Source organism: Apis cerana, linkage group LG2 (genome assembly GCF_029169275.1).
Source record: "Apis cerana isolate GH-2021 linkage group LG2, AcerK_1.0, whole genome shotgun sequence".
NCBI lineage: Eukaryota > Metazoa > Arthropoda > Insecta > Hymenoptera > Apidae > Apis > Apis cerana.
The window spans coordinates 8,536,570-8,559,981 of NC_083853.1; the positions used below are offsets into that span (position 1 = coordinate 8,536,570).

A 23,412-nucleotide genomic window follows, 5' to 3' on the forward strand; every position below is an offset into this window, starting at 1 on the left:
CGGACAGATAGGATCGGACGGGAGCCCAGCCATGTAATTGATTCAGGGTAAAACAATGAGCCTCTATGCGGAATCGCGTGTATTGCGTGCACGCCTTGCGCATCAGGAGGAAATTCACGGGTCTGAGAAGCTCTCGACGCCGCTTTCCTCCTTCGCTTTCTTCGATTATCGTGCGTGAACAATGTGTTACACGTCGATGGCGAGTTAGTCTGTAACGAGTGATGTATATTTTAATATTCGAGGCATTCGATATTCCATTGAAAGAATATTTGATGCCTGCTAATTGGATCGTTTCTAGCACTCTGGCGGATAATTAATTGGGCGATGGGGGGAGGGATTATATGGTTACGGAAAGCGATATTCATCGATCTTTTTCTTGCGAGTAGTTGGAGATGTAGAAAAAAAAAAGAAAAAAAGGAAAAGAAACGGGAGATGGAGGGATAAGAAGGAATTATTCATGAACGAGTTTATGCAGTTAACACCTAACTAATGCAATTGAGGGGATTGATTTTTAGAGTCATTGTTACAATTTAATCATATTACATCGCGGTAATTTTAACGAGAGAGTTTTCTTTCTTGCTTTCTCGCTCGGTTGGAATAGACAGATTGTGTTCAATTCAAGCTCTTGCTCTTTATTACCTCCCATTCCCGTTAAAACCTGATATATTTTCCAATTTTATAATTTTATTATCCGCAAAGTGTTAGAATCAAAAGTCGAACGAACGTGTGTATATATATATATATATATATACATACATCTAGATACAAAGATTCGATACGATAATTCACGAAATTACGATGACGATACATTAATTCCCGAATTTATGATACTTACAGAACCATAACTCTCATACCCGATGGCAAACATACGACTCAACCGGAATGCTTTTCCACTTTCCCTCCAACCAAGGACGGCCGATCCGGACGAAAGGAAGAAAGGAGAGCGAGAGAAAGAGAGTTGGTTCGACATCGCCATTTGGCCATTGACGGTGGCGCGTCCGGCATTCGGTGCACGATGCACGACAAATGTAAATAGAAAAGCAACGCGAGTGCACCGGGTGGACAAAGGCGTAACGCGCGCCGGGACGACCGAACAAAGCCGAGGGACTTTTATTATAATAATCTGCAGCCCGTGTGTGAGTACGTGCAAACCGAATGCTCGTCTCGTGTATTTCCTCTCTTTCCCCCTCCCCTCCCCCTCTTCTTTTTTCCAACCCTCTCTCAGTACCCCTTACCGCTCACGAGCGCAATCCTCTCTTTTCTACAGCTTCGCGATGCACTTTATTGCGAGCAACCCTATTCTTTTTATATATATATATACTGTGGTAGGCCAGCCGCATCGATACGTATATACATCACGAGGAGAGTAACGCTTCATAAAAATGCGTGCGCGGAGAAAGAAGGGGTAAACGGGCTTTCGACAGCTTTGTAGAGCGCGTGGCGAGTCCCTCGACTTGTCTACGGTGCGCGAGGGAAACGAGTGAAGCTCTCGGATTAGAAATGTTGGAGCTTACAGCTCTTGAGAACTATCGCGGAAATTGTAACACGCGGTAAAGAGGAGATGGAGGAGGAGGAGTTGGCTCGAGAGTTGGAAGAGCGCAGGTCGTCTCTAGGATTAGACGTACAAGGCAGGAAAGAATACGGTATGTACGTATTTTGTACACGTATATCCGCGCTTCTCAATATTCCAATCTCTCTCCCCTCTCTCTTTCTATCGTTAAGGATAGAAAGTGAATAATCTCGGATTAGCAAGACGATACGGAATGGATAATTAACTTGGTCTTTCCCCCTCCTCGTATTCCTCCACAAACATATTATTCTCGATCATTACGGCATAAGATACTCGCTCCGTCTATTCCACCGGTTTCACCTCGTCGAAGATAATGCGCTCGTACGATACGCGGGGCGAGAGGGGCGGGCAATGGCGATAAAGGGGCGCGTCGATAGACAAAGTGGCACGTCAGCGTGTACAAAGCCGTGGATATCGCGGTAGAAATTTAATTACAGCATTATTCTCTTCTTTTCAGGGAGGAGGGGAGGAGGACGTCGTCGTCGTCGAGTGACGGCGCGGCGTTGGCGCGAATAAAAGTAGCGGGGAGCCACGTGCAATAACTCTGCTCCTTTCTCGAGCAGAGCTTCCATCGTTAACGAGACCGGTTCGCTCGAGGGATCCTTGTTTCGTTTCTCTCCCCGCGAAAGGATTTTAATTCGTCACCCCGCGACACCCACTGTCGATACGTACGCACGTAGGAGCTCGCGTAATTATACCTAATTGTAACAAGGTGGAAGGAAAAGAGAAAAGCGTGGCCGTGGGTTCCTCGCGGGCCGCTCGCGCGGACAAAAGAGAAGCGTGGAGGGAGAAGGGTTGCGCCTGAGTTTTCTTCTCCTCGAGTTGTGCGAGGGGTGAGGAAGGGAGAGGGAGGGAAAGGAAAAAAAAGAACGTCGTCAGGGCGTCCCCCTCTCTGCAAGCGTCGCAGAGCGGGATTTCGCGCTTGCAGCGAGGCGGGAGAGCGACGCGTGCCAACGCGTACGTGCAAAAGAGGGGCGGCGTGCCGGTAACAGTAACGGCGAACGTGCAATCTATTAGAGCGACACTCTCCACCCCGCTTCTTCCCCTCGCCGCTTTTTCTCGCAGGCGTCATCGTGGCAGCGTGATAACGCTGATGAAAATACAGGACCCAAGTCTGTGTAATTACGCGACTCGTCACGTCACGCGTCCCAACGGTATAAGGGTCCTCCTCCCCCCTCCTTTTCTTCGCGGATACGATTGTCCCGAACATGGAGGGAGTAATTGAAACGGTAGCAAGGAGGGTGGTGAAAATTCGTTGGAGGATTCGTTTCCTTCGCTTGTTTCGAGAGAGGTGAATATGATATATGGAGATGAAGAACGGGGGGTGAGAAATATCGGTCATGGTGCACGGTTTGGACGCTGGAAAGTTTGATTTGAGAGAATAAAATGAAAATAAAACGAGAGTTAAGTTAATGAGAAAATGAAATTGGAAGATTGATTCGAGGACTAAATGGCGTGGGAAATTTCGATCAAATTAAGTTTTTCGCGCGTTAATCTCCCGAAGTTAAGAGTAAATTGATATGAATGGAATTGAAGTTAGAAGCCCGCGTTAAGTTCTCTCGCGGAAAAGTAAATTACGCTTGATTTCCATTGTGAAACAGTCGGATCTGATCGTCGTGCTTCAATTACAACAATTAAAATGCCTAAAGAGGGCTATTGACGAGTAAACGACGGAATGCGCATTAAGATACCATACGCAATATTGCTTAATTAAAACTCCTTAATTAAAACAAACGCATTGCAATGTTAAGCAAAGAAAGAGAAACGTTCAAACGTTGAATAAATAGAGATTGAAACTGAAATTTAGCACGCTTTAAAACAGCCTCTTGAATAACACAGATTTCGCCACTTTAACCTGGCCCAAATTACACCGAAACGTATTTTCCACCCCCTGAAATTGTTTCGTCTGCTCCAAATACAGATTGCCGCGATCCGTGAAAAATCTTGTAAAGAAAAAAAAAAGAGAAAGAAAGGAAGAAAAAAAAGAAAGAAAAAGAAGCAGAAATATTTCCCTTTGAATTAAGCCGCATCGCGAAACCACTAGCCCCATCTGTGCTCCCGACGAGCAACCCCGCATCGACACGGCGCAAAACCGCGTGAAAGCTCCAACTCCATTCGAAAGCCTCATACCTTTGCAAATCTGCCCGAGTAAAACCCGAATGTGGGTCATCGTCTGAATCTTTCGAAGACAAAAGTAGTCTAACGCTACGTCACGTACGTTACCAATGAAATCCGCCTTCGTTTCAACCCCGTGAGAAAGGGGTTGGCGTGGAACCGCAACAAGCTTACAAACCGAAACCACGGCTTTTCTGATAGTAGCACGGTCGAAAAGGTTCGAAGCCTGGATCCAACATCGACAACGGCGTAACATGTTAAAAACCATCCGAGAGAAAAGGGGGCGCATTCAATTCATCCTCCAGCCCTCGTTTTCAATGCTCGCGCTACGCAGTATTTTTTTTCCCCCCCGTTTGCAAACTTTGCGTGTTTTTTTCGCAAAAGCCTAGGAAAATGATAGCGATAGTTGGCGCAGACGGATGCAGACGGCTCGGTTGAATAAAATTCGCGCTTCTGAAGACGTCGTACACCGCGACCGACGTTTTTCCACGTCGACCGTTTGCCTGCTCCCCCTCCCTCTCTTCTTCTCTCTTCCGCTCGTGAATCATTGACATGTACCGGTTGAATACGAGGTTATTTTTACGATTACGATATACATATTTACGAGACTAGGAAACCTCGTAGTCGGGCATTTTATTGCGCGCGCGTCCCCGATTCAATCCGATAAGCTGTATGAAAGTCATCGTGGTTAATTAGCGTAATGATCGGTGCGGAGCTGTGGATTCATGTCGGCTAAAGAAATTTATTAAAGCTTCCTTTTCGATACTCGTAAATCGTACGCGGCTGTTTATCGTCGATTTGCCATCCGGCGCTTTGTTTCTTGGAAACCGTTCTTGGAAACGATTTTACTGAGTTTTTAATCTACTTTCGTATCTTGAACATTTTGTTAATAGAATTTTTCGGTTACTAGATTCGGTTATTATTCGTGATTCGTGCAATTTTAATTCGTATTGGAATAAATTTAGATCCCAATATTCTAATCAAGATCGTGAAATAATTTTTCACGTACGAATAAATTTTTATAATAAAGATTCCCAATAAGAAAATTCATCATAAAAATTCACCGAATTAATCCTAAACGATCCGAATAACCTTCTTTCCAGTCGAAATCTTATTACAAGTGGTACAGTTAATCTCGAGATAGATCTCGTGTCAAATTTTATCACGTAGGAGATATCCAATATTTCTAAATTCCGGATCCCACTTTCGCTTCTCGTACTTGAGGAAATCAGGATTCACGAGTGTCTCGGCAACCAGGCGTTCGACCATTCACGCGTCGCGCCCTAAACGCGTTCTTAATCCTCCCCCGTCGAACGTGTAATGAAGCGGCGCGCGAGATACTTGACCCGATTTCTGCAGCGACTAATGACTCGGCCTGAATTCACCACGAGGGTAGCTGAACCAACCCCTAAGAACGTGACGAACGCGATTATACGCGCGAGATTGTGCAGGGGCGCATGGGCGAGCCATGGATGCGCGTATAAATTTTCATACGTGAACGAGACGCTCTTTAACCACGGAAATACGTGGCACGAAGAAATGACGACGTTCTTGATCGCGTGTATGGCGAAGCAGAAAAATCGCGGGAAATGGAGGAAAATAGGTGCAAGATCGAAGATTTAGGAAATAATTTTCATTTCTTAAATTCGTTGCACACGCGTTTCACTTACCTGCAATAATTCTATCAACAAACAGATATACGAGGAACTCTAAACCAGCATCTCGAGGTTGCGAAATGAATAACAGTCCAAGAACTGCCAGTGCCACGAAGCCATGAAATCTTCTAAATTACAACCGTTAACTCAACGTTAATCGAGACTAGGAAGAGAGCGAAAATTAAAAAACGAAAGAAAAAAAAGAAGAAGGAAGAAAAGGAAAGATGAATTCGATGAACAAGCGTGGGCCAATGGCGGGAGCAATAATTATTGCTGGGTAGGGTTGGTGCGCGCGCGCGCGTGAAAGCGGGAAAATTATGGGCGAGCGAAGAGGAGGTGAAAAAACGCGCGCGCATCCGCGCGCGTTAACCATTGGAATCGGCAATATAGAAGTTTGCCCGCTCGCCGACTCTGCGGGCGATTCGGCGCAGATTACGGCTTTGTGCTATCGCTTATACCCGTTTCCTATGGACAGCAATTTACGGGTTATCACCGAACGGCAATAAACTTGGGGGTATCTAGCCGGTGCCGGTGTTCCCGGGGCTGTGGGGTTCGCTCGCGCCGTGGAGATAGGTGGGACAGCTCGCACATAAAATTACCGGGGGCCGAGTGAAATATAGTTTGTAAAGCGTGAAGCGTTAGAATGACGCGCCGCCGCCGGCCCCGGCCAACGCGACTGACAATGGAGAAATCGACGTACACACCTGGTCGATTAATCGCGGGACCGTCCGCCGTTCGCACCCTTGTCGTGGCTCGCTTAATCAGAAGTCGAAGGGAAGAAGGTGCGGTTAAGCGATATACGAGGGGAAATTTGCGGCGATGATGCATTACTTGGTTAAAAAAGGGGGAGGGGAGGGGAGAAGGCGATGGATAGATGCGCGAGATTAGAGGTTTGAATCGAGCGAAAGTGGAAGCTTCGAACAGGATTTATTAGTGGTTGGGAAAAAAGATCGATTCTTTTTCTTTCTCCTCCAATTTTTAATCCTAGTTATTAATTTTTGAAATTCGTATTACAGGGAATACGTGCGCGGACGTATTGTCGAGGGAGATTGAAAAATAATTTCATTTAATTCGATTTTTTTTTATAATACGTGAATTTCGTGGAAGGATTTAACGATTCTAAATTCTCGGCCGGGAATCAAAACGTTACATCTGCGTTATTGGTATCGATTAACACGGTGAATGTAAAAATATGACGATCCAGTTACATGGTGGACGGACGCAAACCATTGATTCAGTGCGGCTCAATCGGCAATCTGCTGACCGTGGACAAAACGTTATCGCGCCGCTGTACCCGCTAAATATCGGTCGACGATTATTCGATTTTATGGCCCATAACGGGTGTATTTACGAGGTCGAAGTAATGGCGTATTTGGGGAATAAGCGTTATTGTATCTGTACACGAACGGATTCTCTGTGGAAGTTTTTTTTTTTATTATTATTCATATTACTTTTATATCGGTTTAGTTTCATTATCGAAGGATCGTGTAAATTGCAATTCAATTTCCGTTACGAAAAATATCGAAATTGAGTAAAACGTTTACGCTTATTTTCGTTAACAAACGCTGCAAATATAAAGTATTAAGATAATAAAAAGAATAATAAAAAAAATTAAATTTTGATATGAACGAATAAAAAACAATCGATACGTGGCGATATAATTGTTACGCGTCATGTTTAAGAGAAAAAAAAAATATGAGAGAGAGAAAAAGAACGTGCGTAAACATACTCGTTTATCTCGAGAAGAGAGCATTATTGTCTACGATCCTCTTGGATCCTTCAACTGTATACATAAATCGGCCGACTAACTCCCACGATCGCCGATATATATCTATCGGTTTACGGCTCCTTCGCTCTATCGATCGAATACGTTTCCTGTTTACCGTTCCTGTCTATCTATCGACGGCTGCAGCCCTTCTGGTGTAACCTTGAAGGGTCGCTTCAAAGGGTCGCCATCCGACCACGGATCTGTATCTCGTTCATGATTTACTGTGCCGAGCGTAGTAATTGAGCGTAGTTCTCGAATCCGTGTACCATTCATGGATCGTTAATACTCTGTTACACCTGGCCAATCCGTTCATCGATTCTACGTATACAGTTCCACGTGTGAATCCAATGTGTATGTAGTACGCCTTTTGTTAAACCTCGTATTGAGATATAGGAAACAGTTAATTTTGGAATAATCTGTACCTGTAAATACAATATACGAATATGAACGAATGTTGTGATTAACAGAGAAACGAGCGCGTATTTTTAATAAAATGAACAAAAGATAAAATTTACCGAAATAAATTCGACGAATGAAGAAAGAGTAGAGACGATTCTCTAAAATTATCCTCCGCTAGCACTGCCGGAAAAGGAAGACCGACTCGCGAAGGTAGCAATCACCGTCCAACGCTCGTAACTTCCGTTCCGTAATAACCACGGACGCACGGTACATATTTAACAGACGTTTATCGATCTATCCTTTATCGCGATCGAATCTCATGGATCTGACCTCCTGCGCTCGTTTAATCTCGCGCGCGACACCCAGCTTCCCTTCCCGTCAAACCGAAGATAGACACGATAAATAATTAATCCGCGTCACCTTCGGGGGATAACGCGCCCTTGTTGGCTCAAGGTGAGGAGAGGAGGACGGCTAACAAGCGCCCTGTATACTCTCCGCCTTTTTTCTTCATCCTCGTTAGCAACTTCTTCGACGATTCGAGTTAGATACGTCTCCTCCCCACCTTCTTAAATCGTTAGCTGAACGAGCTTCTGGCAGTGCGTACATCCGCAACGATGTGTGGTTAACAACGTGGCAGGAAGAAAATTATAATCGACGCGAAAGCGTTAATCAGATGGTGGAATAGAGTTATAAAAGCGAAGGTGAATTGCGCGAATGAGTAGAATTTCTCTTGTAATTATGGTAATCTCTTTGAATTGAAATAATAAGGGGAGTGTGGAATATATCTTGGAAATATCGTTAGTCATTTGAGATTCGGAATTCTATTTCTACAAGTACAAAGATATATACATACTGGGGCTTGATTCCATCGTTCTTTTCAGGACTCGATGGTAATTTGTTCCTTAAGAGAGTAGATTAAAGTAAGGTGTTCAAATATGAAGCAATACTTGGTTTCTTTTTTATTCTTCTCGTCGATTTTATCTATGAGATGATATTTCTTGCATTAGTAACGTTCCTTCTTGTACAAACATAAAATTAACATGGATAAGATATTATTATCCTCGTCGAAAATATGTAAATCTCGAATGCGTAAACCGATTCATCATCGAATATCCGAATATCTTCACGGTTGAGTAGCAGACTTTTACCTTTAGAGATTTCACCTTTGGAGAGAAGTCGGTGCAATTTCGCACAGATACGTACCGCCATTATCGATACACATATATTTACTCGGCGCAATTGCACCTAGCCAATATCAATTGGCTGAATTCCGACGCTCGTCTATCACCTTTGCACCGTACTTACATACATCGTAACCATTCTCGAAGTTCACCAAGGTTGCAGGGTCTTCCACTCGTGATGTACTTACCTGAAACAGGAAAAGGAAAGAAAACTCGTCATTAACTCGTCCGATGTACATGCAAACGCGAGGTGTTAAAGTTCGCGCGTATCCTGATTTTCTCCTTGGGCCCCTCGCATGGGAAAATTATGTTGGCATCTTACGAACGTTGGATCTTACAACTTAGAAACTATCATTGCACGATACGTCCCGTTAAAAAATCGCGTGCACGATCGACGAACGAAGCGTTTCACGGACGGATTTCTATCTTCTCGCAAGGATGTAATTTGAAGGGAGGGGAAATATTTTCCCAACAATTTTATATTCAATATTCGGAAATTATAACATGGCATTCAATTATCGGTTGGAACTTTTGGAATTGAACGTGATAACTCTTTCATACTTTCGATTGTAGGAAAGATTGCTATTCAGAAATTGCTATGGAGAATTATTATATACAATTTATTTTACGATAGATTCTTTAGAAGCTTCAAATTATATCGAAGGCTCTGAATTGATTTATTAATTATTCCTGTAATTTTTGGATCTGTAACGGGCAAAAAATGAAAGATATATATCTGCATGAAAATCTACAATTTATTTAAAACAACGAAAGAAATCTATTTACTTTCCAAAATCTTGTTTCGAAATTACATTCTTCTCGCGAGAATTAGGGCGAAGCGAATATATCGGCGAATAAAATGGCGTTGTCCCTCGATGTAATTTGCCGCTACTCTATTACACGCGTGTAATCATTTTTCAGGGATCGCGATCTCCGAATCCTCGAAATGGTCGTTTTTCCGGGGTCCAAGGAAACAGGAGACCGAAATTCGCGCGGCAGGAAATATTCGAAACGGCCGAGTATTCGCCCATCCTTTTACATTTCGGCTCATTTCGTCGCGCAGTTTAAATCTTTTTTCTCTCTCTTTCTCTCTCTCTCTCTTTTCCTTTTACCGCAGATCTCCATCTCGTATCGTTTTATCAGTGTCCAGGAGGCGAGCACTTTCGCGCATATCTTTCTAACTTGGAGGGCTACTTTTCAACTTTTTACCGCGCGCATGGCCGGGCCGGCACATGCGTTTCGCGAGCGAGCGCTCAGTTTCACGTTTCCCGGATGCATACGTGGCGGTGCGAAGCAAGCCCGTGAGAGAGGTTCGAGTGATGTATAGGGGGCTGCACCGGCACCAAATGGACCCGGGGCCAGAATTTTCGTTTTTCGCGATCCCTCGGCGATCCTCTCGTCGGCGACCACCTTGGTGGAAGATACGTATCTCCCTCGGTATCGTTGCCTGGCATTCCGTTTTCACAGAGAACGGTGCACCGAGGGAGCTGCTCACCCGACGTTTGCAATCGATTCGCATCGTCTTCCTTCTCGCTCCATTTTTTCTTTTTTCTTTTTTTGACTACCAGGCACTTCGTTGAATATCCGGCTGATCGTTGCAATCAATTCGAGAGACTCACGATTCGCGAGGGGGAAGGATTCGAGGAATTTTTAAACTGGATCCGGATGCTACGCTAATATTGGACGATATGGACATTCCGCGGAGTTTAATTTCGTAAAAGAGGAGAAGTTGAAACGGGTCGAAATCCCGTTTAATTCGAGATGAAATCGGATTTGAAATTAAAAAAAAAAAGAGAACAAAAATTTCTCGAAACTCTCGGACGAAAATTTCGATCGAAACTTTTTCGAAAACTCGAACTCGAATTTCTAACATTCCCCTCGCGCAATGGATGTAAATCGCCGATTACATCGGCTACGCGATGTATTATTCCTCCTATACTGAATTGAATCCGTGGAATTTCGCGTCCGCGTGGAAGAAGGATCGATATGGGAACGTTTTAACCGAAATTTGGCCAACGTTGGACGAGGGAGGGAAGAAATTCGAGGTACGCGAGATTCTCAGCTCGGATCCGCGCCGGGGAATTTTTCACCTCGACACGCGGTCAGCACGCGGCTGTACATCGCCGTTCCGACTTCGCCCTCTCGAAATAATAGTGGAAACACACCGTGGCAACCACGGATCTCTCTTCTCCCTTCCACGCGCGTGGAACATACGTGTGTATATACGCGCACACGGGGCGTAGATTTATTGCGAGTGGCGGAGAACGAAATGGCAAAGAGAAGAAAGGGCAAGAGACGTGGCTCGACGCAGGAAGGCTAGAATCGTGGCCCTTTTGCGATATGTTGGTATTTAATGATCCCGGGAGAAATAGTTTACGATCGACGTATTTATTAAACGGCGATGTTTAGGCCGTTGAACGTTTCCTCAACTAACGAGCCGCGCTATTTCGAGTATGCTCCACGGACCGCGTTTCCGAAGCGATAATTTATCCCGGCCGGTTTCTTAATTGCCTTCCGATATCTCGAGAGAAGTAAGTACGGATCGCGAAATAAATAGAAAGAAATTGGATGAATATGAATCGAGTGTAAGATGGGTAAAATTGGATCGATATATTTTTCACGATAGAAGAAGAGATAAGTGCACGTTGCAATATCTCTCACCCTGTTTCTATTTTCGAACGAGAAACTTATTCGATCACCAAGTTATTCTTCTACCAAATATATTCGACAACAACATCCCTGGAATAATTCCTGGAAAGAATTATATAATTAGATGCAGGATCTAACGTTCGTCTCCATACATTAAATTTACATCTTTCATCGACATGCGTTTGATAATCGACAACGACACACGCGCCGTTTATTTTTACATTAATTCATATTTCATGGCGAACAACGCAACGATGCAATCTTTATAAAGGATCCGGCATCGCGAATTCCTGCTGCTCACGGAATTTTCGATTGCGCGGCGAAAGTGGCCCGATGCGAGAGAAAGAGAAGGGAGCATGGGTGAAGAGTGGCCGGGACAAGGACGGACGGGGTTGGAAGTCGGGAGATGGTCGCGAATTTATTTAGTGGAGCGTACACCTTTAACCCTTTCGTTTGGAGCTGATATACGGCCGGACGAAATAAAGAAGTCGTAAGGCCCTGGGCCAGTCTGGATCCTGATCCTCTCTCCTCCCCCACCCCTCGCGTGTCTTCCTCTCTCTCTTTCTCCCTCCGCCCTTGATGAATCCCTCCCCTCATCACCAAGAGCCTCCATAGAGTTGCAGCTCCGAGATCAATTATTATTACCAGTCGTAAATAAATATCAATATATTTCCTATACCTCTACCGCCATGCTCTCTCTTTCTCTCTCTTTATTTCGCTCTCGAGCACTAAAAATCCTTTCTCGCTACGACCGTTTGCGGCCTCTTTGTGACGCACCGCGCGGCAGACGTCCGAGCATGTCGGGGTTACAAGATGCTTGTACGCGAATGTACGTTTCTCTTTGCTCTATCCTCTCCCCTCCCCTCCCCCTTCTGTCCGCCAACCTTCACCCTCGTCGTCTCTTCCCATTTCGTCCCTCATAAGCCGGGGGCCCCGTCTTACCCTAAAGCAGACGAGGACAGTTCCTTTCGCGGCATTATGGCAGAGGGGAATTCCTCGGTTGGAAAAGGCCCACGCACTCCGTCCCATAAGCCGGCCTCCACCACCACTCTCTCTCTTTCTCTCTGTCTCTAGGAGTAGAGAGAGAGAGAGTTCTCTAGTTGATACCAATCGGTGGAATGTCGTGAGAAAAGGAACGAGAGGGCCCGGCCACGGTGAATGGAGACGTTCCCGACTAGTTTATTAGAGCGCGAGCCGCGATATAAGCCTGAATGCGCTCGTATTTTGCGCGCACACCGACGTGTATACAGTGGATAGGGAAAATGGCTGTCATCGCGAGCCGGCCAGGGCTGCGCCAAGAAATTACGCAACGCTCCGCTAATGCGGCCAATATCTCTGGGTTTAACACCTGGCCGCCGAGTGGCTAATAATCGTCGCGGAAGCTTGCTGGATTTTTTCTTTTTTCTTTATTTTTTTTCCTTTTCTTTTTGCAGTGCATAACGATATCGCCACCATTTATATTTTCAACAGCGGAATCGTAACGCTCGCCTCGTTAGAAGTATAATTTTCCACTAAATGGTCGGGATTGAATCCGTCCAATTAGCAAGGTCTATTTATATGGTTTATTTATATATGGCAGAAACGGGTATGGAGGAATAAAATGAGATCGTGAGAGAGCGTTAGGTACGCGGCACGCAGTTGTACGAAGTCACTTGCGACGAAATGATGAGACCAACAATTGCCAATTAGCAAGATGAAATCTTGATCAGTTAGCAATCGCGCGGAATTAATTTTGCAACGCTGTAGCCACGCCTAATATCCATGAATAGATGGATATATTCATTGGAAACGAGGAGAACTAATTTGCACTTGCTTCTCTTCATCCCTTACAAATCTATTCGACCTCGCTATCAAAACTCGTCCACCAATTTACCAACGAAATTATCTTCCCTTCAAGGAAAAAGAGATATCGAAAGTGAGAACGGATACGTTTCGTTCATAGATCGGCAAACGCGTTCGATTATTCCGTTCAACGAATTGGCGTTTCACGGCTAATATTTTATCCTCGATAAAAAAAGAATGCAGAAATATACGCGAAAGAGAAAAAGAGAAGAGTGGAAAAAAAATCTGGTGCTTTCACGTGGGGTTTGCAGCGTGGAGAAAGAAAGAAAGAGGAGAGGAAGTGGAAGATGGAGCGTAACTTTTCTCTCTCCGCTACCGTTTTGCGCGGTCGCCGCTCGCGGAACGAGGAGGTATGATGATATTAACTTAACATGCACCCGCATGCATTGTTATGATAATGTATTTAAATGTCAACCCGTAGGTACGAGCAAAGGCGAGCGTTGGAGCGGCACGCATACGAGTGCACGCGCCGTTTCTTTCCGCGCGGACGTTTCTACACGCACAAACCCGACGAATCCTAGACCCGGCCGCCTCCAAAGCGGGCTTTTGCGCCGCTGCTCTTGACCGGCAACATGCCTCCGCAACCGGGTCAGCGACATTATTCCATGCCGTGAGACGAACTGTTACTTTATTTCACATTTGTTGCACGACGTGGCTAGATCTTATTCTCGTACGTGGCGGAGGGATACGGGGGAAAGTTGAGAGATAAACGGGGGTTGTTAACATAACGATGAACTTTGAAATTAGTTGAATAAGTTGGTCAGGTAAATTAAATTGTTTATGAGACTGTTAAAATAGTAGTCATATTTTTTAAATAATTCTTTATTCGCGATTGTAAAAAGGAACAAAAAGGAATTTAAATTATACCATCCGCTGTATAAAAGAGGGTTGAAACTGGTGTGGATAACACGCGATTGATCGAATTAAATATCATGAAACGTTGTTTTCGTTTCCTAATCGAGGACTAGTTAACGAAGCGAATCTTTCGCGGGTTATTACGTCGATACGCGATTAAGCTTAGCGAAAGTGAATTTAATTGGGACGTTCGTCGCGACACATCGATCGACATCGTAAATTAATGTAATTGACGTCGAGCTCTAATAGGAAATACTATCTGGGAACAGTTTCGAGTCGATTAATTTTCGCCCGTCATCGCGAATAAATGCATAAATTGTCGCGAATAATTCGAACGAGATTTCATAAGAGAACGTATAATAATCGTGGCCAAAACGTGTTAAAGATCGCCACATCTACGAGCGAACACAAGCTAAGTTCTTTTTCGATCGTCGCCTTATCCTTCGATTCGGTATTCACGTTGGATAGGCAAGGCTAGACACGCGTGGAAGACGCATTCCTAAGGATGCAAAGGAGGACGCCAGTGGCGCCTCAAATGACTTCATCCGTCTTCCTTTTTGCCTTTTAAACGCGAACGCGCTTCGATCTAGTTGGAATAGATTTGCCTGGCCAATTGGATCGACCCGATATTCCTTGGACTAAACGCACAGGAAAAACTCGAAAGAATTTTATAAGAATATCATGCGAAAGTCGAACAATTTTTCCTTTTTCTCTCACCGAGAGATCCGCCACATCCGTTTTTTTTTCTCTTTTTTACTCGATTTCAACGCAAACTTCCTTTCCATCTCTAATATTATTGCAACTAATTAAAATCTTGCCTCTTTTTCCGACACGGTAATAATACGGGACAACAGGAAATGGAACAAAGAACGACAGGCAATAGATGAAAAACTCGTATGATAGACGGGAGAGAGCAGAACCGAATCTCGTTCCCATAGATCGTAATTCGTTTTGAATTATACGCGGCTGTTGCAATTATTCACACCGTAGCGCGAACACCAATCCACGTTACACGCGATATTGAAATACAATCAGTTAGGTTCGATCTACACGTGCGTGTGGACGAGTATCTCGCCAGTCGCGTTGCATAGAGACACGGTGCCAAAGTTCGCGGCTAGGAATCATCATTATCTTCCATCTAGCGGCAGCACGTAATAAGGAATCCGCGGCTCCAATATCTATTACCTCGGTCGTAAATTTTCGTAGAACACCGCTAAGCGTAGAATCGTATTTCCACCCGATCGCCTCCTCTCGTTCCCTACACGTTTCGTTTCTTTCTCCCCCCTCCCCTCTTTCTTTCCTTCTTTCCTCGTCTTTTTCCCCCGTTCTCTGTCTCATTTCTCACGACGGTGTAATTTATACTTAATAACGGGACGGGGTTGAGGGGAGGGGTATTTTATTCCAGCGAAGCAGCATTTTTCGCGCGGCAATCCGAGTCCCGTGGAAATCGATTGCCGGCCACGATTACAAATGTACCGTGATACGTTCTATCTCGTTATTGGAAAACTGTCCCCCGCTTTGTTTTATCGCGCGCGAAACGAGACCGTAACGTTACCAACAGCTCCGTATAATGCGAATCTCGGCTGTGTTTTATCGAACATCCTTTTTAATTAGCTCGTAGACGGCCCGAGGTAGATATATATATATATAACCGGGCAGAGTTAGCAGTTATTTAGTTGTATTCGCGCTTCGTCGACTTGCAGACCTAGCATCGCCATTACTCTACAACTGGTGGAATTTTACACGTTACACGTGTGATGTTTCGTGGAAGAATTTCGTGGTAAATGGAATTGTAGTTTTTCTCGATCGAGTTATTTTTCTTATTCTCGTAGAACGAAATTGTCATCTTCCTCCTCATTTTTTTTCCGTCTTCTGTTTTTATCATACACACGCAAACACTTTTCCCTTCGTTTTATCGAAATCCGATCAACCGTACATCAACACACGATTCGTGCAGTCTTTAATTAGATCTGCCCTATTTCCAGGATTCACCGAGGAATGCACCACGTTTTACGAAACGGTTACGGTTCAATGTAATCAAATTTCTGGCTCCGCCATAGTTAAATGTAACATACATATTCGAGAGACACAGTTCCCATTACAAATACGACGATAAACAGATTAACTCGTGGTTCTCTAATACAATAGAGAGGTCGACGTTCGCTTTATTACAGCATCCAAGCCAACCTCCCTCCGTTTCACGTGCACAAAGGCAAACACCACGTTTGTCCCCTCCCCCCTCCCCGGAATAACCACACGGTTGATAATACTTCTGGTCACGTGGGCTCTAATAATACGAGATGTTTTACCACTCGATAAAATGTAACAAGACATAGAACCCCTCCCTCCTCATTACTTTCACCGATCGACGAATCCGTCTGATATCTCGATACCCTACTAAATCCCTCTCCCCCCCGTCCAAATTCGTGTCCGACCTGGCGCGTTAAAATTTAAATTAAACTCAGTCGCTGGCTCCAAATAGTGTCTAGCGTGTCTACTCGTCGCGTTTCAAATCCCTGCCAGTCCCCGCGAACGAGCGGCCGTGCGTGTTTCCGAGCGGAGACGCGACGAGCTGACCGACGGGAGGCGGTGCGCGCGCCAAAGCGAAAATAACCGGCGGGGATCCGCGTGGACTCTAATTTGGTCCGGGCGCCGTAGACACCACGCGGTCCACCGGTCTATTTCCTGCCAGATTCGTCGAGCCGTTACCTAGGAGCACGCGGATTTCTTGGCTCGGCCAAGCTAGGTGGAGAGAGAAAGAGGGGAGGGAAGAGGAGGTGGGCCGAATTCAAGCGACGTCTGGGCTTCCTCTCTCTCGCTCTCTCTCCTCGACGTTGTTCCTCTTCTCGTTCGATCGGGCAAAGGAAGCGGGATAAAGCGGACAAAGACACTGTGGCGGCTAATTGGCAACGCCTCACAATGCGTTCACCCCCACCGCCATCGCTCGGCTTTAATTTTCTAAACGCGGATGAAGGAGAACGATTGCCGACGCCGAGGGGAGAACGGCGACAACCGATGGGACGATGGAGGAGAGCATGGATGGAGAAACGAGCGCACGCACGCGGAGGAGAAACGAGGGAGAAATATAGGTAGAGATAGGCGGTGGACGGCCACGTGGAATGCAAAATAGAGGCGCAAATCTAGCGCCGCATCAAAGGCGAAACGGGAACGAGAGGAGCGGAGCCGTCTCGGCATTTCTCGGCCGGCCGACCGCCAGACCGACGACATTATTCCCTCTCCCTCCTCTACGACTTTCCACGTCCGCGAAAAGGGAAAAATCGGAGAGACGTCGGAGAGCTGTCTAATTAATTGCGTAACGCCCAGAGAATCGAGTTCTCGAAACTCGAGAAGATTTGGGGGATGATGAAGAGGGAGGGGAGGTGTTCGATGGGCGGTCGAGGACGAATGCCGACGTTTTTGCGCTGCGAGACGAATGGCTGCGATCCGAGCGGGTTGCAGATGAAGAGTCGTGGTTCGATTAGCGGTGGGATAGGCTGGATTTGTTTTAACGCCTCGTTGAAGAAGATCGAGAGGATGAGAGTTATTTATATTCGCGTTTTAGACACGCGACGTTTAAGAAAACGTCTAAGCCTCGTGCTCTTGGGTTTGAATCTCGGTGCGGATGTTTGCACCGTTCAACGTTAATTAATCGACTCGTCTGTTCCATCTAACGCGATGTCGAACGACGAGATCGGCTCGAGGAGACACGGCTAGATTTTAGATACGGTTCGTCGTAGAAATCAGAAGCCACGTGACGAGCCAGCGTCAGCTTGGCAACAATCTCGCTTGGAAGAACCATTACTCTTCTTTCGGGGATCTGTTCCCACCGATCTTTGACTCTCGACGATCCTCACAATAGAAGCGCATAATGCATCCTCATCGATTGTCTCCGCGGCGAGCAGCGACGCTAATTGCGCCAGACGCAAAACGAGTGTTTTGCCTCGCGGGCCAAAAATATATCGTTCGTTAAGCGTCTGGCATTTTGTTCGTGTTGCCGAGAGAATAGGAGGAGAGGCAATCGTCTGAATGCGGCAGTAATACCTACTCCTCGATCCACGAACCCGATCCACGAACGCGAATAACGTCTCGCGTATAAACCTCGCGCATATTGTCGCGCAATTAATTCGATTCCCTTAGATCGACGTATCTTGGAAGAATTCGTTTGATGCCTCGGGTTTGCCTCGTTTCGCCAATTAAACGCGGTGCACCGCGTCGTTAAGGGGATAGGTACGGAGATAAAAATGGTTGCGGTGATCGAGGCGAGCCCATCCCGGACCGAAAACTTCTAATTAGAGGGCGAAACGCGTGGCAGGGCGAAAAATCACGGTGCGCGGGTTCGTCAAGCGGCCACCAGTTAGTCACGCCTCTCGATCATCGGGCGAATTTATCAAGTCGTGGATTTGCCGTGGAGGATCCGTGGACCCCCTGAGAAAGAAGAGGGAATCCGTACGCGCGCGTTGTACGCGACGAAACTGGTGGTTAATGACTGGCGCCGCGGCACGGGCACGTTAAAATAACGAGGAACGCGAATGCTGCGAGCGGCCGGTTGAATTATAGCCTTTTAATATTCGAAAAGTCACTTCGGGTAATTTAAAATGCGCAAACGTGTATATTATATGATTTTTCAGGGACAAAACCTTAATTATCGAGGAGCCGTGGCCGTATAGAAAATTAATAAAAAAACCGAGGATGGGTTAATAAACACAAGATCTCGTTTCGCGTTTGTTCTCGCGGTCAATCGTCGGTCGGCATCCTTGTTGTAATCCTCTAATTGTGCCCCTGCGAGACAGGTCTGGGATCTTGATTTCGATTTACATTTCCTTCTGTGGAATTTGAATTAAAGGACTTGCGTTACAGAGGAGTTTCTAAGAGAGGCGAGGAGAACTTTCGACGATCCATTGTGGCAAAGGACACTCTCCTTGAGGGCGAGTGTGCTCTACTCTCGATGTGTCCCTAGTTCGAAGTGGATTTATTCAAGTTCGTGATGAAACAAAGGGACAAACGTGCGCCCCGATATCATTTATTAACGTCTCGGACCAAAGCGACCCCAGAGGGGAAGAGAGAGAGACGAGCGGGAACAAACGGCGCGTTTGAACGTTCCACGAACACGTCTCACGACCAAGGATGCGGCAAGACAATTTCTTTAAGAGCCTTTTGACCAGGGGATGTGGTTTTTTTTCGGCATCATCGACCCTTTAAGCAATCCATCAATACTCCGTTTATTTAATCCAATATTCGTTTGATTTTAACTTATTTGTGTATTATCATGGCTAATATCGCAAAATATCGATCAAAATTATTATTATCGCCAAGTGCAAAGGAGAATTCTATCGGTTAATATCAAGGAGAAAGCTCACTCAAGTTTCTTAATGGAGGTCTGACACTAGGTAACAGCTAACTGGATGAATAGAAACGTGATTGCAATTAATGCACGTACGAGTCGATTACTGTATTGGCCGAGGTTAATGCATCCTAATATCGTCTTTTAAGCGGAGACCATCACCCGTGAAACTTGGACGAGAATGCTTAATTAACCGTGAACGACTTTTAACTGAAATACATTGAGATATCCACATCAGAGTGAAACAATACATTAGCAATGCATGAAGCAACATTAATGTTAAATCGCGTTTAAAAATCGCGACGACTCTTTCTCGTGTTTCGCCCCGTCGAACCAATTTCACCACGTTTCTTCCTCGTTTGGATCGCGGCCAATACGCGCCAATGAAATGGCCGCTTTTTGCGTGCCGACAATGTCTTCTACTCTCCGCAGAGAGGCGATCTCAATCCCGAGAGGCCGCACTTTTATCACTCGACTCGGTCCAGGAAACGCGTTATCCAGTTCGGCAAAGGCCCTCGTCCTTAACCGTATACCGGTATATACGCTTTTACGTAGCGCGACAGAATTATTGGAATCATAACGTAAATCAACGGGGACGGGGAAGCGTGTCCGTACTTCTTCTTTTCGGCCGCGGGAATTATCCGGCGTCGCTCGTATTTATACCTTGGGAGGTTAAGAAGAGCATAAAGCCGGCAATTTTATTCTCTAAGTTTACTTTCGGTACCTATCCCGCGTAATTTACGCTCAGGAGATTGCCTTTCTTTCGCCTGTTCTGCCTTCGAATAACCACGGACAAGACATGGTGGAAGGGGATTTCGCCGAGTCGAATTTATGAAAAAAAAAAAAAAGAAAAAGAAAAAGGAAAAAAAGTATCCGCTTAACGAGAGGAAAAAGGAAAACAAAAGAGGTATGCAAAGGTGGAAGACGGAAGAAAATAAAAGTTTCTCTCTCTCTCTCTCTCTTTTAATTTTTACAGTCACGAATTTGTCGTTTCGTTCGGTTAAGGAGGAGGATGGCCGCGGTCTGCGCTCGCCAAAGTTGCAGGGTTAAATTAATTACGGTCCCCATAGCGGCGACTGAAATATACGGTGTGCACGCTCGCGGAATACAATTTCGGCAGAAGTCGCGTATATCAAACGGCATTCGGCTCGGGTTTATCGGCGATATTTTATCGAATATTATTTACAGGTACGTGAACGAAACTTTGGGGAGGGAATTTAATCTAGGGCATTTCGTTTGGGGGAGGAAAGGCCCCTAGTCGGGGGTACGGCATACCGGATATAAATTAGACGAACTCCGTCGCTCCGGTTGACTCCGCCCTTTCCGCATCCGGGTGCCAAGTTAGTCGAATTTTCCGCGATTCTTCGGCAAGGGATATTTCAACTCCGACCCTCCACCACGCTATTTCCCACCGTCCATTCGTGATTTACCGTCTACCTGGCCGTCGTTTTAATCCGACCTGTCACGTTCATCCAAAGTCGTCCCGGTCAGAGGCGCTATATCATTTAACTCGCTCGTTGAATCTGCAATCCGCTTCGTGGAATAGTTCGAAATGAGACCACTCCGCTTGCCTCCGAGTTCCTCTTGAATTAACATCTCCGTTCCGTGTTTCTAATCACGTATGAAATATCGCTCGAAAAAATTGAAAAGAATCTTCTCTACAATGAAATGAGAAAGAGAAAATCACGATAAATATATTTTATCACGATGTGGATGCATATTTCTACGATCCTATCGTTGGATAGAAGCGAAAGAAGGCGCGGCAAATAATTCATCCAATAAGTCTCCAACTTGTCCTACTGATACCTAACCCTTTAATCCAAGAATTAAACCAATACCCTCACTTGTAACCCCCTTTTCCTTTATCGATCTCCATCCCGTCGAAACGAAGTTGGATCGAGTCGTAATTATCAAACGCTTGGATACCGAAACGTCAAGATATCCGACACCTTTCCTCCTCTTCGACCACCGAACCGGATTTACTCCCCCATACGTGGCAATCATCTTCCGATACAATCGTATCTCACGAAGCCCACGGAAAAGGACCCTGTTCCACGCTTCGCCAGATCGGCTCTCACGGCTAGATCTTTCGCGTGTTTAGCAACATGGTTGGAGCGCCAACCGACCCTGACATCGATTATCCCGGCAACGAGAGTCCGGGTGAGCATTGCAGCACGAACACAATCCTGGTTGCGGCGCTATTAGGCACGCGCAGTTAGCATTGCATGTAATGACACACCTCTCCCGCAATTGAGGATGCCGTTCGTCCCGTCTAGTTGGCCAAAGGTCGTTCGTGCCTGTAGGAACGATCCCGCCGATTGTGCCGGTGCATCGAAACGGCTATAAATGGGGATACTTAAGCGCTTAAAATTTCGCGTTACGTGGCGCGCACCACGTGACTCGATGGCTCGCCTCCTCCTCCTCCTGTCCCTCCTTCGCCGCTTAATTAAATCTCTTCTTGGCTCGGAACGGTTAACTTGGGCCGGTTCTCTTCCATAATCCCGCCGACGACCGGGTCGCTCGTTCGTCGCTCGTTCACCTAAACTGTTCTCCCCCGCTGACTTTTGAAATATGACGCGCTTGTTAACGTTAACGTTAACCGCCGCGTAGCTTCGTATCCGACGATGACTGACATTTTGAAGACGGGTTGTGTTACGGGAGTGGGGAAACTTGGGGCTAAACGACAGTCTTTCGCAAACTGGGAGGCGGGTGTTGCGATGGGAGGCAGTTAACGGGTTGTAAAGGTCGAAAATTTTCTTCGACCTGATGATAGTTCAGATAGTATCGGTACGTATTTAGCTATGGAACGATTCTTGTGTAACTTTCTTTCGATCTTTCTTCTGTAGAGTAGAAGTACTCGTTCTGTCAATTTAATTAGAAACATTCTCTGTTTCTCGGCACGATGATATCAATCGCACGTGAAGATTTGTTTAAAAATCTCCCTCGTGCGCACTCAGTTGAGTTATCAGGTTGGTAAGAATCGCGAGGAACTTGAAACGAAGCAAGATGTCGGAATTGGATTACGTCGATTCAACGGCCGTTCCGACAAACGAGCGGCCAAACAAGGCGAAACGGATATCTTAATGAATAATATGCATCGTAGGAGGGAACAGGAGAGCACGTCGATGCCATTGTTGCCGGTCTGAAACCCGCTGACACGAAGTGCGGTTATGAAAACGTCGCGAAGCTTTCATACAACATTTGGCCTGGCTATAACATTTCAGAGTATAATGTATACCGAGAATTAGCGATGCTGTCTGTCTTTTTTATCCGCCTGTCCAGACTGGATAGCCAGCATGAGACAATGAACGCTTTCCCTCGTTCACAGTTCCTCTGCGTAATCGTTATATAACAGCGGTTTACGGACGCGCATGAATTTAAAGCAAATCGCAGTATGCCGCTTTTGCTCGCGTGACACATACGAAACCTCGAAAATTAATCGTGGAAACGAGTATTTGGTTAAGGATGGAGGAATTTTTATATCTGAAACGTGGAAATAATAATAATAGCACAACGAAAGTTCGAAAGTTAAAGCATGCGCACAACTGTTTCGTCCCCGATACCGCGAAATTCAAAAAGAATCGTTACACGAAACGAGGAGCACGATTTTACGAGAAACACGCATTAAACGGCCTTAAAAGTCTGGGCGCATTCCTAAAGGGAGCGGATAGTTCTATCTGGTCCTTGGATATTCTTGCGTTGACGCCATTAGTGCTCCTCTTAAGCACCGCTCGCATTCGTCGCGCGGCGCGCGCTCGCCCGAAACTCGCGGGTAAAAAGCCCGAACGCGGGGCTAGACGATCGGGAAGGAAGGATCGAGCGGGACGAATGTGGCCGGAGTCGAAAACGCGCGCAAACAAGTTGGTACGATCGCATACTGCCCCTTCCTCCACCGACGAAAGAAAGGGGTAAAAGTCTGCTGTTCGCCGCGACAAGTCGAAGAAACCGACTGCATTACTTAATGGCGTGCACGGGAAGCCGTTTACCTCGGGATCGGGTGGCAAAAACCGGCGAAGTCGGTCCTCGTCCGCTTCGTC

General features: G+C 45.9%; 1 protein-coding gene and 1 long non-coding RNA gene across 2 annotated transcripts in view; one reads left to right on the forward strand and one right to left on the reverse strand.

Annotated features, from left to right (window-relative positions):
• The window catches only part of LOC107996741 (SAGA-associated factor 29-like), a 228,286-nt gene that overhangs the window by 156,724 nt on the left and 48,150 nt on the right, over positions 1-23,412 (forward strand). The window contains exon 2 of the mRNA XM_062070986.1: positions 838-1,028. The gene's annotated coding sequence lies outside the window, so the exon portion shown is untranslated. The remainder of the gene's footprint in view (positions 1-837; positions 1,029-23,412) is intronic.
• LOC133665663 (uncharacterized) overlaps positions 5,169-23,412 on the reverse strand; it is a 423,051-nt gene continuing 404,807 nt past the window's right edge. The window contains exons 3-4 of the long non-coding RNA XR_009828803.1: positions 7,624-8,876; positions 5,169-7,530 (exon numbers count right to left, since the gene is read on the reverse strand). This is a non-coding gene — a long non-coding RNA (uncharacterized LOC133665663). The remainder of the gene's footprint in view (positions 7,531-7,623; positions 8,877-23,412) is intronic.